The sequence below is a fragment of the Nyctereutes procyonoides genome, unplaced genomic scaffold (assembly GCF_905146905.1).
Source record: "Nyctereutes procyonoides isolate TBG_1078 unplaced genomic scaffold, NYPRO_anot_genome, whole genome shotgun sequence".
Classification (NCBI taxonomy): domain Eukaryota; kingdom Metazoa; phylum Chordata; class Mammalia; order Carnivora; family Canidae; genus Nyctereutes; species Nyctereutes procyonoides.
Genome location: NW_026575048.1, coordinates 15,032,968 through 15,048,901, shown reverse-complemented (window position 1 = coordinate 15,048,901; position 15,934 = coordinate 15,032,968). Strand labels below are relative to the sequence as shown.

Here is a 15,934-nt window from a genome sequence, read left to right as displayed (position 1 = left end):
CTCCTGGTCAGCTCTGGGGCCTTGGAGGGTCCCTTTACACCCCCCTCCCCGCCTTTGTGAGGTGCACTCCATCTCCTCTGCCTGGTTGGATTTTATACCTGTTCCCTCCTTCTATTCTTGACTTTCTCTGAAACAACTGATGTCCCTGAGGGAGAAGAATTGGCCACTCCCCACTTTGGGGAGCGGTAGGAGCTGGGGTGATCCTATGACCTCCTGCTCCTGCCGCCTCTGTGCCCAAGGGGCAGCCATGAACCCCAGGGAGTCCGTGATTCTTTCCTTCCCCTGACATCCCGACGGAGCCCTAAATCAGCTCTGTTCGATTGAAGAGTCAGCCTTCTAACTGGAACATGTTCCTGCCACCGTCAGGGTCCGAGGGTCCCCCACTATAAAGGGAAGCTGCCCCAGATACTCCCTAAGACCCCTCCCAGTTCTAGCATTTCTTGACTCTGAGGAGAAGATGGATCAGAGGAAACAGAGGGTTTGCTGGCAAGGGGTGGGGTGAAGGTGATGTCAGCTGTGGTGAGCTGGGCCTGGGAAGGCAGGGTGAGTCACTGGGCATGACAAGGAAGGGATGGGGAGCCAGGGAAGGCTTTAACGAGGAGTCATGTGGTCAAACCGCTGGTGAGAAGGCTGGGGCTGGGCTTTGGGGCCTGTCAGGCTGCTGGATGGTGTCATGTAGCCTCTGGCCCAGGGGGCTGCGCCTATGGGACACCCATGGCTCTGGCTGGATCCCTAAGGGGGTGATGGCTGCTAGGGCCCTGACCCGGGGCTGCGGTGACTCATGGGAGGAGGGCTCGTGTAGCCAGGCCCTGCTGGCAAGTCTCAGCTGCAGGGAGCTGGCTGACCTGCTTAGCTCGAAGCTCCAATCCTGGGGTCACTTCACACACATGCTTCCTGCCCCTCTGCCAGTCTCTGAGTGCCTCAAAGGTAGGGTCCAGGAGCACCCCCTCCCTTTTGTAGTGTCCTGCATAGCTTAGCTTAGCACAAGGCAGGGCACCCACAGGAAGGGAACTCTCCAATTGGGTCCAAAGGCTACTTGGAGAGAGGGTTGGAAGTTGAGGGTCTGCGGGGCCTGTTCCTTCCCATCCCTCTTCCCCTTGTCCCTTCTCTGTCCTTTGTGGCTTTTGCTGAGACTCCTGGTGCTTTGCTGTGCTGGTCCCCAGGTGGACAGGGGCGGACGTCCGGGTGAAAGCACCTTAGCCTCTCAGGCTCACAGACCGGGTGCGCCGCAGCCAAACCCCAGCAGCTGCTTGTGGCCCAGGAGGCACCTGGTTCATGGCTCGCAAACCTCACTTATGGCTCTAGCTGTGCCACAAGCTGGTGCTCCTGATGATCCTTTTCTTTTCTGGCCTTGGCTTCCTCATCCGTAAATTCATAAATTTTGAGCAATTACTCCTGAGCGGTCTGACACAGGGTAGGGGCTATGCCAGTGGTCCTGTTGTTGTTGCAAATCACTATGGCTGGGGACCAAAGGTGCTTGCATCTCCGCCTTCCTGGGGGTTGGGCCCAGAGCTCTGGGGAGATGTTTGGTGGGTGCACAGGCATCTTTGGGCCTTGAGAGAATAGAAGGTGCTGGGAGGGAACCTGAGGTATGGGGGGGACTCTGAGTGGGTCATAGTTGGGGGAGGCCAGGGGTTCCTGGTCAGGTGGGGGCTAGCTTGAGAGGTTATCTGAGGGCACAGGAAATATCTGGAATCTATGGGAATGGGAACTCAGGTCAGAGGTCACCTCAAATTAAAATTTAAAAAGCCCTCTGTATGAAGGGAATCAAAGGAGGTAAAGACATTTGCTCTTCCGGAGTCTCCGGCACCCAGATGTTTGCAGTTAAAATTCTTGTGGGGGCAGACGATGGGCAATGAGAGCGGCCCTTGAGGCCCCGTGGGGTGGGGCGGCGAGGCCTGGGGGCTGAGTGTGATTCTCAAGCACCCTCCAGGACGTTCACCCCAGGCTTTACTGAGCAAGCTGGCGCTGGGGGGGAATGGGGAGCTCTGAGCTCCAGGGCCCTCCTCTGTCCCCCACCCCCACTCTCAGCTGGCTTCTCCCAGAATGAAACAGGATCCGGATCCTGCTCTGGTCTGAGCCAGGGCAGCTTGTTAGCTGAAGGCCCAGCTCCTTCAGATTTATGGTCTGGAGCCCCTCACTGGAGGGCCAAGGCCTTTTGATCTGAGCCCAGGGTGAGGGGCAGGGGATTCCTGGGTTTTAATTGGCATCAGCCCGCTGATGCTGACCAGGACTCCCAGCCCCAGCTGCCAGGGCGGATACTGATTGGCTGTGCAGGGGTCTGGGAGGAGGACAGGGGTTTGGGCCGGCTCTGGGGGCCTCAAGTGCCAAAAGATGGGGAGTGAGAATTAACAGCTCTGGGGGATCCTCTTCCTGCAGCACCCTCAGCCTTGACCCATCCCTGACCCCGACCTCTTCACTTCCCCCTTTGACCTCCTCTAGACCCACTGTCATGTCCTTCCTGGGGGGTGGGGTGGGGGTGTGGGGGGCTGTGGGGGGGTTGCCCTGTGCCTAGCCTCCGTGAGGCTACAAGGCCAGTCTAGCAGGCCGGCGAGATACACCCAACTGGAGCTAACAGACAAGATAATAGACTGTGCTTTGAAGTCATGGACTCAGGCAGCCCAGGGTGTCCATTTGCATGAGGGTTTTATTATGTTTTGTTCTTTTGTTTTCTGGCTGAAGGAGGAGGAGGGAGGTATATGTATGGGATACTTGGAGACAGACTTTAGGGAGAGGAGGGGGAGGAAGAAGAGTGGGAAGGGGAGCCAGGTATTCCAAAACCTAGCTAAAAATCCGGGTCTTTTCACATCTGTGCCCCAGTAAATTCTCTTTGGGCTTAAGTTAGATGGAACTGGGCTTCTCTCTTGAACAAGGTGAGTAGCAAACAAACGCATGAATGACAATGTTGCTGAACATGGACGCCTTTCCTCAAGCATCAGGAGGGCATCCACTCCTGGCCCACACTGGGGCTTCACAGGACGGGCAGGAGCCAGGACAAAGCTCCCATACTCAAGAGTTGACCTTAATGTCGAGGAGCCACCCTTCCAAAGTGAAAGTGGCCGGAACATGCTGTCACTGGAGTGGAGAAGGCAGAGAAGGAGAGACCAGGGTGCAGATGGCTGCAGCGTGAGGCCGGAGTGTGTCCAGGCCTCCAGGACAGCAGGCCCACCTTGCCCTGCTGGCCTGGAGAAGCCTCAGGGGCAGGCTGAGGAGAGAGATGCTGTCGCAACCCAGTGACCCAAGTGACGCACCCTGGGCTGCCTGGCTTTGGGGAGACAATAGTATCTCACTCGTAAAAGATTGACGAGGTTCTCCCAGGCAGAGCGAGGAGTGAGGGTGTCAGATAAGGGATGGGGGTTGTGACTGAGGCAGGAAAGCAGGGCACAGATTCACCAAGGCCAGAGTCCATTTCTCTGTAGGGCCTATTTAAGACCAATTGTTCTAGGATGCCCTGGTATTGTGTTTCTTCACATCCTCCCTCATCTTCCCCCATCACTCAATTTCTTATTTCTGTGAAGTCCTAGACACTTCCTAAGGATTCTCTAAGTGGAGAAATTGTGCCTCACATATCTGACCAGGCCGGATGAGGATGCATCCCGGACTACATGTTACACGCTCAAGGACCTCCTTCCCACCAGTTTTATTTGATTTTTTATTTATTTTTTTAAAGATTTTATTTATTTATTCATGAGAGACACACACAGACACACACAGAGAGAGAGAGAGAGAGAGAGAGAGAGCGGGAGAGGGAGAGACACAGGCAGAGGGAGAAGCAGGCTCCATGCAGGGAGCCCGATGCGGGACTTGATCTCAGGACCCCGGGATCATGACCTGAGCCAAAGGCAGATGCATAACCACTGAGCCACCCGGGTGCCCCCCCTGAGCTGTATTGAGGCATAGCTTACATAGAGGGAAATTCACCCATTTTGAGCATACATTTTAGTAAGTGCCACCAAATGGGGATAGCCATATCCCTATCACCGAACAAGATACTGAGTATCTTTACCCATGCCCGTAACGACGTCCCCTCATGCCCCCTGTGTCCGGTCAGTCCCCACCTTCTCTTTCCCACCTCAGCCTTCCACTAAACAGCTTTCTGGAGCTGTGGCTTTGCCTCTGCTGAGTTCACGTACACAGAACTGCACACGGGGCCTTCTGTGTTAGTCTCCTTCCTTTCAGCGCCTAAGCTTCTGGCTACTGCCCTGGCGATGCCCCTGGGCTGTTGGGGTGCGTTACCATCTTGTCCCTTTTTGTTACTGAGAGTCAGGGTGCGCTCCCAGCTGAGGCACATCTACGTCTCCCGCCTTGGGAGATGAAGCCTGAAGCGGCAGGAAGGCACACCTGTCCCACTGAGAGGCCCTCTTCACTCTCTGTCACCCTACCTGAGCAGGGAGGGTGGGAGAGAGGCCTGAACCTGCTCACCCCCCGGGAAGAGGGGGTCCAGGAACCTGAGAGCCAGGGAGTTGAAGGGACCTCCTCACAATAACATCCACTGTGGCCTAAAAGCCTGCTCTCCACACTTGTCCAGTCCTCACTGAAGCCACGTACCGGGGGGCCATGGCCCCACTTGACAGCTCGAGCAAGTTCACCCCTAAAGACAGACTACTTGGGGGTCACAGCACTACTGGCGGCCAGTTAGGATTGAGGCCTCCTCAGTCAATGGGCCTCCGAAGCCTCCGCTTCCCCACACTGTCTTCCTGAGGAGGTGGGACTAGCTGGGAGTCTGGGGGGTCAGAGGCCGTGAGAGCAGCAGGGCCCGAGGGTGGGGGGTGCAGGTAGAGTCTTCTGAGGCTGGTAAGGACCCTTCTCAGAGTACCCGGTGGCTGGTGGCAGGCGGGCTGGCTGCCTCCAGGGCCTGTGGGGGAGGGTGGGAAGCTCCCCCAGCTCCTGAAGGCTGGGGGTGTGCTCCCCATTGCCCTGGGGCATCCGAGGTGAGCTCTGAAGCAGGCAGCTTTGGAGGGATTGAGCTCACAGACTAAGAAGGGAAGGTCCCTGTTGCCCCAGGACCAGGGAGTCGGGCCCCTTCCCACTGTGCCACCAGGTTCCTGCCTTTGCCAAGGAGCGTCAGGAGCAAGGTCATGTCAGGTGGGCCTGAGGGATGGGATCAGGGATGCCTCGGGGACAAACGCTTCTGGTGGCTTCTTGCAGCCTGGGAGCACCTCCTGAAGTTCTCTGCTCAGCTATGATTCTCCCCATGCTGCTCCAGAGGGGCCGTCGTGTGGCTGGAAGTTCAGAAACCTGAGCAGTCTCGGCCCTGCCTCTACCTGACTGGGACTGCTCCCTACCCCTTCCTGGGTCTCAATTTCCCCATCTGTAAAGGAAAGCAGTTTGAGAGACAGAGGATACGAGTCCTGCTGCATCTGATTCTAGATCTTCGTGCAGCCATCAGTGGGTCAGTGAGTCAGAGAGGCCAAGAGCAAGAGGCCCCCCCCCAGGGAGGTGCAAGGTGCTGTCCCTCTGGGCTCCGGACACTCTGGGCTCTCCTAGTGAAGCCTGTCTAGGAAGGGGCTTTTAGGGCCCCTCTGGGAACACCCCCTCTGCTCTCTTGCCAGGGCTCCCTGGGGCTGCAGTGAAGACCCGGCCCCGCCAGAAGGCAGGTGGAGAGAAGTGACAGCAGAGCCAGGCTGTGCCAGAGCGAGAGCCACTGGATCGAAACCAGGTCAGCCTCTCGCAGCTCCTGACTATTATCCCGGCGAAACCGGGAGAGCGCACACCTGGGGCCATTTGCTCAGCGTCTGGGTTTTACGATCAGGGCACCCGAGCCGAGGAAAAAATGAGTTCATTCCCACTGCCTCCGCCTCTCGGAAGGGCTGGCTCCGTGTGGCCCACGCGGGCCCTGGGCCTCCGCAGCCTGGCCCCGGGCACCACATCGGGGAATGCGGGAGGAGGCCTGCCCCGCCTCTGCCCCTCGGCCGCCGGCACCCCCCTGCCCTAGGGTGGGCTGCAGGGGCCTGCGGAGGTAGAGGCGCAGGGGACAGAGCTGACTTTCCCTCGTCCAGGTCCCCCAGCACCTATCTCAGACCTAGGGACACAGAAGGCACGTCTTTCACAGACTGGGCTAGAGCTAGAAATGGCACAGATGATGCCCACCTCTCTTGTTTCTGGAATATTCCTTTGGAAGTCCTCGAACACTTGTGCATCCTAGAAGGCAGCCTTCCTTTCCCCTGCCTCCTCCCCCTACCAGGCCTCCCTCTCCTGCTCTGGGCCCTGGCTCCCTGTTGTTCTACCAAAGGCCCCAGCGTGAAGGACGGTGATGCCACAAGAACAGATGGATTTGGGGGAAGCAGTGTCCGCTTTCTGAAAGCTTTGTGCACATCTTGGCCCAGCGATGCCCTTCGGTTGTCATTAAGGGCCGTCCCCTGCCTGATCAGGCTGCAGATGTCTCTGGAACACTGGCTATACTTGCCCCGAGACTCCCTCTCAGGGATCAGCTCTGCTGGATGTCTCAGAGACTTGCCTCTGACCCAAAACGTTCTGCGGCGTACAGCAAACCTTCCTCCTGTCCTGCATCACAGCCTCCATCAGCTGCTCCGTGACAGCTCTTAGCCTCTGGTCCCTTGGCCAGGCGTTGAGAGAGGTTTTCTGGGCCTGAGGACAGAGGCCGTGGGGTGTGGGCAACAGGGTGAGTTGGAAGATGGTAGGGCCAAGGCTGTGGTCCTGGTTCCTGGCGGTAAGGGGTGGTCAGCTGAAAGGAGGGTGGACAGGGCAGCAGGCACATGGAGCAGCTAGGGTGGTCTCAGAGGAGGACCAGAGCTTGAATCCAGGCAGGACCTGAGGATGCAGAGCCCAGAGTCCATGAGCAGCCCAGCTCCCTTCAGTCCTGCTTTCCTGGCTTTGCCTTGGACTGGAAAATAACTACCTCTACCCAATAGCACCACTCTGCACTTCCAGTAGCATTTGTCATGTCTGTGGCCTTCCTGTATCTTTTGCATATACTTCCTATGTCTGGAGAATTTTGCAAGTTATGAGTCCCCTAAGTTAAGGCAGAAGCCAGAACTTTCTCCTCTGCCTGGTGAGGGGCAGTTACTATGACCAGACTCTGCTGTTTACATGTTCCTACATGGGACCTATAGGGGTCCTCTGCTGGAAAGTATGATGGTGAGGGCATCTGGCCCTTCTGGGCAGCAGTGGCAATTTTGGGGCCACGCCTAGAGCAGGGTTATGTGTGGTATGTTGGCACCATTTTGTCTTCTCTGGGCAGCTTCTAGTATGTGGCTTGGGTGTATTGTTCTTGGCTTCATGGCATCCATGACTCTTTGATCTTCTGGGGGTTGTGTGAGCCTCATAATATCTTTTAAAAGCTTACTTTTCTGCATAATCTAGCTAGATAAGTTATGTTGTTTGCAACTAGGATCTCTGATTGGTTTACCTTTTTTCCCCAAAGACCCTAGCTTTCTTAGAAAACTTACCCCAGAAGGGGATAGAGAAGAAATCCCAGCCTATTGGCCCTTTAAACTAGCTGGTATTCATAAAACATGTCCACATCCACCATCCTATTTGCTCCTATATGACCTATCTTAGAGTTGTTAGAGTGTCTCCAAATTCTCTAACCCTTTCTGTAATATTTATTTTTTATTGATTTATTTGTTTTTTTCCTTTCTGTAATATTTAAATGCATTGGCTTGAATCCCTATCACAGATAAGGTTAAGACCTACATCTCCCCTCCCAGTGTCTCGGGGAAGTCTAGGTGACAATGAGGTTTACTCTGGTCTGTCTCCATTGTTCTGCTTCTGCTTGAAGTCCCTACTATTGTCCTCTTCTCCTTTTCTGCATTGCATCACCCCTGCCCAGACTCCCCTCTCCTTCTGGGGTCCTCTGTTCCCCAAAGGGCCACCACAATAAGGCTGAGACCACCAACACTGGCTGTGTAGTAGGATTTAATGAAATTTAGGAACAAGAAGGGGGATATGACATCACATAACAGCATGGTAGACAATCTCTTTTTTTCTGAAAAATGTTTTATTGTGAAATATATCACACACATAAAACATAACTATACATTTTAACAAGTTATTTTAAAGTGAACACCTGTGTAATCATCACTCAAGTCAAGAAATAAGACGTTGCCTCCGGAGGCCTCCCTTGTGCCCCTTGTAAATATTAATCTGTATTGTGAAATATTTCATACATTCAGAAGAGTGTACTGAATGGATAGATACAATCTGAAGAGCAATCATAAGATGAGCACTTGTGCACGTGTTACGTGCAGCGTTACTAGTACCTTAGAAGCCTTTTGTGTGCCACTCCCTGATCAGATCGCCCTCTACCCACAATCCTTTCATTCAGTTTTTCTGTGTGTATATGTCTGCCCAGATAGTGGAGTATTTCGTGTTTGTATCCATCAGCACCCTGGCAGGAAACAGCACACAGCCCGGGGAACTGGGGAAAGATTAATGAAGGGATTATCTAGAAGGTTCGAGCAGAATTAAGGGAAGCCTGGGGAGCCTTTACTACCCTTAGACCTGAGAGATCAAGAGGAGGAAGCAGTTCCCACGACTCAGAGGGAGGGCTCTAGCTCTAGGACAGGGCCCCCTTGAATAGATGGTAGAGCCACCTTCTGTGATGGGACCAGAAGGGACCAGGGCTAATCTGCTTGGCCTCGCTCCCCTTCTTCCTCCACGTCCTGCTGCTACTTCCACTGGCTGGACTCAGATGGACACCAGTGAACCCAACACACAAGAGAGCCCATACAGGTGATTGTAAAGGTCAGCTCCTGGGTTTGGAGTGGGGTGGAGAAGGGTGAAGAATGGATCTGGATTAGGGATGGGAGAGGGGGACAGACAGAGGGAATTGAAAACTGGAATAGCAAACACAAACCTGCCATCTAAGGGAAAGGCTGTTGGTGTTGGTTGGAAATAGAAGATAAGCTGAAAGAGTCCCTGGGCCACTGTGTGGTTTTGGAATTGCCAACAATTTACAAAAGCCCTTTCTGGGGACATCGCTGGACAGGGCCCTGAGTGAGCCAAGGGTATCTGGTAGGGTGGGCATGAGCCACATGCAAGACACCTGTCAGAAGAGTGAGCTGCTTTACACATTTCCGTTCATTATAAGCTCCCTACAGCTTACATCCTGTCTTCAGGAGCAGGATAAACCAGAAAGTCCTGTCCGGTGGCCACAGGCCAGGACAGGAGGGCATGCGCTTCACCAGCACATGGTCAAGACAAGCCCAGGGCAGAGCAGATTTGGGCCAGGCCTCTGTCCTCAGGATGGAGAGACAGCCCAGAGCCAGTGGGCTTGCAGGCGGTGGGAAAGCCTTCCTGGGGGTGGCTCTCTGCCTCCTCTCTGGGGTGGCCCTGCTGTGTCCTTTCTTTCCCTCTCAGTTTACTCTAAGTTTGTCCTGTAGTTTCCTGAAAAATATTACCCAGGAGGGATTGTGATGTCGCACATCTAGAATTATCTTTATTCTTATACATTATTGGTCATTTGGCCTGATGGAGGATTCTAGATTGGAGACTATTTGCTCTACCATCTCAGATACTCCTTCATTGTCTTCCTGTGTCCCAGTCCTGCTGATGAGACAATCACAGCATGTGACCTGTTTTTTGTCACCCCATCATTCTTGGAGAAGCCTGTCTAGGGCCCTGTTTGTGTGCAATGTTACACAGCTGTGCCTGGTATGGGTCTGTTTTCACTTTTTCTCCAGGCTCTTCTCTCTGTGATGTTGGATCTCCTGGACCAATCCTCCAATAGCTGAAATCTTTTCTCTCCTACTTTCTATTTCTAGGTCTTCCCTGCCCCCCCCCTTCTTATTTTTAGGAGAATTCCTCAACTTTATCTTCCAAACCTACTACTGCTATCATGTCTTCAATTTCCAACAGCGTTTTGTTTCTGTTCTCGGAACATTCATTTTTTAAGTCATCTTGGGTGGGGCTTGCCAAACATTGTCTTTGCTGGAGACAGATCTGGGTGTGCCATTTGTCAGGACACCCCCAAATATCAGCACTAAGCTTTTCCCCTTGAATCTTTTCAGAGGAGACCCTTCTAACCTCCTGCTCAGAGGGGAAAGCTATATCTGTCAGCATTTGAGGGGTGCCTGGAGCAGAGGGAGTGCTGGGGGTGGGATCACAATATGCACAGGATTCCCTAATTTCCCTGCCTTCTCTTCAGCAGCCCCCAAGCTGTGTCTAACCCCCAGCAGGGTGGCGAAGGGGAAAGCGTTCCTGGGATCTGACTGTTCTTGAACAACCTCCAACCACACCCCCTCTTGTAACTCACTCTTTCCCCCCAGCCTGCGAAGATTCCCACTACCCCAGTTTCTGAGGCTTTGGGGCATCTCACTTGTGCCCCCACACCCCCCACTGCTGGCTTTGGACTAAGCTTTCTCTTTCTGTTGGTAGGTCAGTTACTGATGCTCATCTGCCAGCTTCCCAGGTTTGGTTGTGGCTATTTCCTCTTGGGTTGTCCTCGAGCTTCCCTTCTCTCACTGTTTTAGTGAGATCTGGGGGGAAAGTGAAGCTCCATGTCTCCGTTTAAGCTGACACCTCAACCCGAAACCCTCAAGTACTCGCCTTCCGCAAGCCCCCTAGGCATGCCCTCTCCTCCCACTGGGCAGCTTCCCCCAGTGCATGTGGTTGGGTGCCTCTCCTCCCAGGCCCCCACCCTGCCACAAGGTCTGGGCACACCCCAGATCCTTCTCAACATCCTCCTTGAGCTGTCCGGTCTCCTGTTCTCCTCCCTCTTCATCCAGACCCGATCGGTCTGGTCCACCTGAGGAGGCCGCACCTGCTCTCCAGTCCCAGGCCACTGAGCCCTCCCGCATGTCAGGCAGCACGGAGCTGGCCGGTGGTGGCCCCTCGGAGGGGTAGTGGGTGCGGGCTGACACTTCTGGGGTGCAGGGCCACGGCTCCTCCATCCGCCCAGTCCGGCACAGCCTGGGGGACACTGCGAGGCGCGGGGTGGCCTCAGCCGCCCTCTGCTTTTATCCTCGAAGGTTTCCTCTGAAGCTCCAGAAACTCGGCATCCCCTGGAAGGGAAGGGCGGCTACTGCTCCCAGGGGCCACCCTCAACCCAGGGGTCTCTGAAGAGGTGAGCAGACTCTCTTCCTCCAATAGGATGAGCCCGAGGTGTGCCCCATACATTCCCCGGGGAGTGAGCCCCAGATGCCCCAAGGCAGGTGCCCAGCCACCCCCACTTCTTCCTGGAAGCCCAGTCCCAATAAACTCTTTGGGGCTCTGCTAATGGGGTATCCCAAGCTGCTGCAAGGATACGGCAGGTAGCCCTTTACGTTTCTGTTCTTAGGAACCTTCCTCCAGCTCCCAAATCCACACCTGGGCCTCACACACCCTCTCCGCCTCATCCTTTGCCTTCATCCAGTGTCTGGTGGCCACTGCAGGGGCCAAGGTCAGCCAGCCCCCCCACCCCCACCCCGCGAGCATTGGGTTGGCCTCACCGACTCTCTCTTGAGAGTGACAGCTGCGTCCTCTATACTAGTCCTAGTCCTCGTCAGCCTCTCTGCCTTCTCTCCAGATCTGGGCAGGTTGTGGTGGTAGGAAACAGCCCTGGGGGTTTGTAACACAAGGGCCTTTCTGCCCCAAACGCTTCCCGCAGGCCTGCCAGGGAATGGGGTTAGCTTGGAGTCCTAACAGCTACTGGGGTGCGGGAGGCAAAGGGGTGGGGGCGGCCATGGAGGAAGCAGTTGGTTTTTTTCTGATCCTGGGGTCTCTGCTCCCTCCCCACCCACTTCTCTGCCGGGGACAGTGCCCACCCCCATCCTGGCACAGATCCGGCTCCGAGAGGGGCTCCTGAGTTTTGAGACTCTTCTAGTCTGAATCTAATCAGATTCATCTGGAACTTTGTCTCTTTGAAGGAGCAGTCCTTCCATGATGGATAGTCAAGAAGAGACAGACTGACAAGGGAAAGACAAATATGGAGAGACAGGAGGACACGGGAGGTGGGGTAAAGGCAGGAGAGAGGGATGGGGGCTCGAGGGGAGCCCTTGGGAAAAGTGTGAGGTACCCATCCTCTGTGTGTAAGCAGGGGAGGGTTCCCAAGTAGGGGGAGCCTGGCTGTGCTGGTGGGGGTGGAGGAGGGTCAGAGAAGGAAGGGACAATGTTGTTCTCTGGCACAGCACGGGGGTGGGAGCTATGACACCAGGGCTCCAGGCCCCCTTTTCTGTAGGCTTGCTGGGTGGCCTCAGGCAAGACCTTCCCCTTTCTGGGCCTCTGTGGAAAGAGGAGACTGGGAAAGCTCATCTTTCCTTTAGCCTGCATCTCTTATCTTTCTCTGCTCCTTCCTCTCCCTTTCCTGGAGATTGCCTCCTCCACCCAGCCTCTCTGACTTTTCTCGCCTCTCTGGCTAATGGCCCTCCAGTCACAGCCTGGGCTCCTCTGACAGCAGGACCTCAGCCTGTTCACAGTGCACTCTGGGGTTCTCTGTTTAGGAGGTAGGCTACCCCAAGGCTGGGAGCACTTCTGAGGCAAGGACCACCTCTGCTTTCTTTCCACTTCCCTCATGCAGACTCTGTAGCCCTGAGGTCTGTTCCAGGGAGGATGAAGAAAGCAGGAGCTGGAAGATCCTAGAAGGTGCATCTGCCCTGGGAATACGGATGACAGGGCCTAGAACAGTAGGGCACCAGAGGAGAGCTTCTGGGCCCTGGCTCAGGTCTTGCTCAGGCAGACTTACAGACAGCCACTCCCAATGCTCTGTGGTCAGTGCCAGGATGTGGAAAATACAAGGTAAAGTGGAAGCCCAGAGAAGGTGTGATGGGTGCAGCTGGGAGTGTGGAGAGGGACCACAGGGGAAAGTTAGGGAAATGTCCTGGACTGAGCTGAGCCTTGAAGAATGAGTAGGTCTTGGTCAGGGGGAAGGAGGGATGGAAGGGGATGGCTTCAGGCATGGCCTCTGCTGGCCTACATGGTAGCTTTGTGTGAATTAGACAGAAGTGTTGCCCCTGGGTGGACATGGCCCCACACCTGTGCACACGGCATGGCCTGGATCTGAGCCCCAGAGTGACTTTGCAGTCAGCCGTTATTCCGCCTACCAGAGTGCAGAGCAGCTTGCTGGGCCACAGCTCAGGGTGATTTCTGGAGGCACAATGACTCCCGAAGATGTCCACATCCCAATGCCCCGAGCCTGTGAAGGAGCTACTTCACATGGTAAGGAGACTTTGCAGATGTAATTAAATTAAGAATCTTGAGATGCAGAGATTATCCTCGATGATCTGGGCTGGTCCTAGGTGCAGTCACAAGGGCCCTTCTAAGAGGGAGGCAGGGGTGTCAGCCTCAGAGAGAGAAGATGTGGCACAGAATCAGAGGTCAGAAAGAGAGAGATTGAAGATGTTACCCTGATGGCCTTGAAGATGGGGGAAGGGGCTATGAGCCAAGGAAGGAGGTGGCATTTTGAAGCTGGAAGTGGTAAGGAAATTGATTCCTTCCTAGAGACTCCAGAAGGAACATCTTGATTTTAGCCCCTTAAAACTCATTTTTGGACTTCCGGCTTCTGGAACCGGATGATAACCCATCTGTGCTCTAGGGAGCCACTGCGTTTGTGGTAGGAGCTCACACGTGAGCCATGGTGCTTTTGGAGAATGGCTATGGGCCACTGTGTCTGGAGCCCCGAGTGGGTGAGAGTGGGGATGAGTGAGCATTCCCGGATTACTCAGGGCCTCTGAAGTCCTAGAAGACAGACACCGCAGGGGGCAGAGTCCTTTCCTGCCAGCCTCATCCTCTCCTCCTTGCCTCACCCACCTGTTGGGGCCAAAGCTCCAAAGGGCCACTGAGATAAGGTTTTGACTTTGGAAGAAGAGCAAATGCTAGAGAATATTCGTGAGGGTCTAGTTGGGAAACGGTTATTGGCCTCCTGTGTATGCCCAGCATGTGCACACCCATACATGCACACACATACATGGAGAGGGGCACTAGCATGCCTGTCTCCTCGTCAGCCTTCTCCCTCATAGAGCCAGGGTGAGGCAGCTCAACCTCAGCAGTCACAGGTGCCCTAGGTGCGGCCCTGTGGGGCCTATCGATGCCAGGTCTCCAAAGGCCCTTTGGGGCAACCGGGTTGTGGAGCTGGGGTGGATCTCAAAGATCTGAACCCTGAGCGGGGATGCCCTGGGAGTGCAGGAAACTGAAACTGATTTTTCGTTTATCTCTGTGTTTACTGCTTGGGTGAAACTCTGGTCGCTTCATCTGAAAAATCAGGATGAATCAGATTGATCACAAAGCCCGGTGTCCGTGGTGTGCACCCCCTGCGCCAGCCACCCAACCTCACACGTGATGCCCCAGCTGCTCTGAGCCACTCCAGTTCTTGGAACCTCTCCTGCTTCCTCACCTCTGCAGACAACTGGCTCTTCCTTTTTCTGGGCACCTTTTCCACTCCTAATCTGCTTGGTCAACCCCTCCTGAACTCCCAGGTTTCACATCCATGAACATCCACTCCCCCAGGAAGCCCCGCCACCTGCGCTCGGTCCAGCTCTCCCACCACCAGCAGCAGCATCACAGTCTCTTCTGGAGGCAGTGACAAAGAAGCTCAACCCAAACTGACATAAAGATGCCACATGTTGGGATACCTGGGTGGCCTAGCGGTTGAGCATCTGCCTTTGGCTCAGGGCATAATCCCAGATTCCCGGGTTTGAGTCCCACGTCGGGCTCCTAGCATGGAACCTGCTTCTCCCTCTGCCTGTGTCTCTGCCTCTCTCTGTATCTCTCGTGAATAAATAAATAGAATCTTTAAAAAAAAAAAAAGGTGCCACATGTTGGCTCATGAGCCTCAAGGCTGGACTTGCTGCAGGCGAGACTTCACCCGGGAATCGCCCAGGAGAACCTGTCCTCCTGCCTCGGGTGGCCTAGACCTGTGGTCCCCAGGGCAGCTGCAGGTTGTTCGGGACCACACACTCTCCCATCAAATTTTATATTTAAGTGTATATTATTTATGTTAGATATTTCATATTTGTATTATTAAGTGTTATTGTATTATTAAAATTTATGCTTTAAATATGAATTTCATATACAATTGTGAAATTTTCATAGAACATTTGCATATGAAATTTACATGTATAAGATAAAGAAGGAAAAAGGAGAGAATTTTACAGGAAATGCTGTTCCCTCTCCTCCTCTTCCTTCTCTGCTGGCCTGGGTCCTCGGGCCACGGTGAAAAGGAGTTCTAGCAGAAGCCTTAGAGGAGAAGCTGTGTAAAGCTTAGTGGCGTGTCTTTAAGAACTCAGTGTCGGATGGAGAGCAGTTAGCATTTCAAATGTGCGTACCCTTGATCCGACAATTCCACTTTTATGAATGTATCCTGTAAATACATGACACTTGTTCAAAATAACACACTCACAGGGTTATTCATGGTAGCATTATTTGTAATACTGAACAGTTCAAAAAAAGCTTTAATTGCCATTAAGAGGTGATTGGTTAAACAAATTATAGTATATTTATATAATGGAACTATGATAATGTGCTGTCATTAGCCAAGAATGAGGTATCTCTCCAGTGGTATGAAATGAGCTCTAAGATATGTTAAATGAATTTTTTAAAAACCCCAATGCAGAACATTGTGCAATCATTTATACAAAGACTGTGTGTGTGCAATCTGTGTGCATGTGGACACATGTGCATGTAGACTTATATTATTCATAAAATATAGTATGTCTGGAAGGCACAAAATGTGGGCAAGGGGTATGCTCCTCTGGGAAGGCTCTTAGGGTGGCATGAGCGCCTTTTGAATTTTGTACAGTTTGTTTATATTTACCTATTCTAAAATAATAGTAGTTTACTCTTTTAAGCACTTCAAAATAATGAAAACAAACAAAAATAAGTGAAATGCTTAGAACAGAGTCTGGCATGCAACAATCACTAGGGAATCACTAGGGAATTTTAATTTTATTTGGCCTGCTTTGCCCAAGGCTGACCCAGGTACTTCTCGATGTTCTCACTGTATTGTATCCACACCTTCACTCTGGCATTGTATTAGTGTGTAATAATTGCCCATACCCAC

General features: G+C 53.5%; 1 long non-coding RNA gene across 1 annotated transcript; it reads left to right on the top strand.

Moving 5' to 3' along the window:
• The first annotated feature begins 744 nt into the window (after positions 1-744).
• Positions 745-15,438, top strand: LOC129511145 (uncharacterized). The gene is made up of 3 exons (XR_008664754.1): positions 745-927; positions 5,553-5,659; positions 14,140-15,438. It is a non-coding gene; the product is annotated as an uncharacterized LOC129511145 (long non-coding RNA).
• Positions 15,439-15,934: the final 496 nt, after the last annotated feature.